The sequence below is a fragment of the Rhinopithecus bieti genome, unplaced genomic scaffold (genome assembly GCF_001698545.2).
Source record: "Rhinopithecus bieti isolate Rb0 unplaced genomic scaffold, ASM169854v2 repeat_38213, whole genome shotgun sequence".
Classification (NCBI taxonomy): domain Eukaryota; kingdom Metazoa; phylum Chordata; class Mammalia; order Primates; family Cercopithecidae; genus Rhinopithecus; species Rhinopithecus bieti.
In genome coordinates this window covers 1-1,377 of record NW_016841406.1, presented here as the reverse complement: position 1 = coordinate 1,377, position 1,377 = coordinate 1, and the positions used below count along the sequence as shown (strand labels likewise).

General features: G+C 60.6%; 1 long non-coding RNA gene across 1 annotated transcript; it reads left to right on the top strand.

Moving 5' to 3' along the window:
• The first annotated feature begins 261 nt into the window (after positions 1–261).
• Positions 262–1,120, top strand: LOC108524991 (uncharacterized). The gene is made up of 3 exons (XR_001884185.1): positions 262–356; positions 555–635; positions 1,035–1,120. It is a non-coding gene; the product is annotated as an uncharacterized LOC108524991 (long non-coding RNA).
• Positions 1,121–1,377: the final 257 nt, after the last annotated feature.

The window sequence follows — 1,377 nt, the reverse complement described above, 5'->3', positions numbered from 1 at the left end:
GTGCCCCTTACTCCTGCCACCTGGACAAGTCCTCAAGTGCTTTCCCATGAGATAAAGCTGGTGGGAAGCTCATTCCTGTTTCACAGATGAGAAGTGTAAGGTCTAGAGAGGAGCCGGGACTTGCCTAAGGTCACACAGCCAGGGAGGTGGATGTTAGGGTCCCTGCCTCGGGTTTGGAGAAGCATGGTGGACACAGAGCTAGTGGATTTGAGAGGCAGGGGTGGTCCCCTATTCACCTCTGTTGCTCCCCCAACTCCAGAGTGACAGAGCTGGGCCTGGCAGTGGAGCGTCTTCAGAAGCAGAATCTGGAGAAGGATCAGGTCAACAAGGACATCACCGAGAAGCTTGAGGCCCTGGTGAGACGCAGCTGCCCCTGAGATGTGGCAGGGTGGGATGGGGTACCGGCCAGATCCATGGACGCAGGCTTAGGGCTGGGCTACCTGGGCCGCCTGGGCCACCCCCAGCATCCCACTCACACTCAGGTTCAGGTCTCACAGGTGTGCAGTCTTCGTGGTAAGCACACTCACCTCCTCCATCCCATTTCTTTCTCCCAGCAGCCCTGTAGCATAATCCTCATGACACAGATGGGGAAACTGAGGCCCAAGAGGGGAAATGCTTGTCCAGTCTCAGAGCAAGTAAGCAGGAGAATCGGGACTTGAACTCCCATCCGCGCTCTCCAGGTCCAGATGCTGCCTCTGGCAACCCAGCTACTCCCCCTTCCCCACCAGTGGGACACTCACTACCCCAGGGTACAGCCTGGTTTGGTCACCCCTCTGTGTGGGGCCTGGCCTGGGTTCTAGGTCCAGCTGTCCTCCGATTGACTGTGTGACATGGGGCAGGACACAGCTCTTCTCTGGGCCTGGTCTGTTCAGTGAGGGCCTCGGGCCTGCTGCTCCTCGGGCCAGGTGGCTGGCCTATGGACATGGCTTCAGAGGCCACCTGGTCAGTGGTGAGCCAGGGAGGGAGGAGGGGAAGGGGAGGTTTCAGATAAGACAGAACCTGGACCACCCTTTGTCTCCCTAACCGCACTCCAGGAATCCGTGGGGCTACAGGAGCAGGCGGCCCTGGAGACAGAGGACGGAGAGGGGCTACAGCAGACCCTAAGGGACCTGGCACAGGTGTGAGCCCAGAGAGGCAGGAAGACAGGGCCCTGCCAGGCGGTCCCGGGCTCCCCCGCTACGCCTTTCGGTGGCTTAGGACTGAACTGCAAATCGGTGGGGGCCTGGGGCCCAGGCTGTAGCTGCTCAGCACCCCTGCTAGCTCACCCGGCCCCTGCCCTGGGGAACCCCCAGTGTCAGAGGGGAGGCACGGCCCTTTCGGAGCCCACCTGTGAGCAAGCGCCAAATGATGTCTTCGCAATAAATCGGAGGCCTCAGC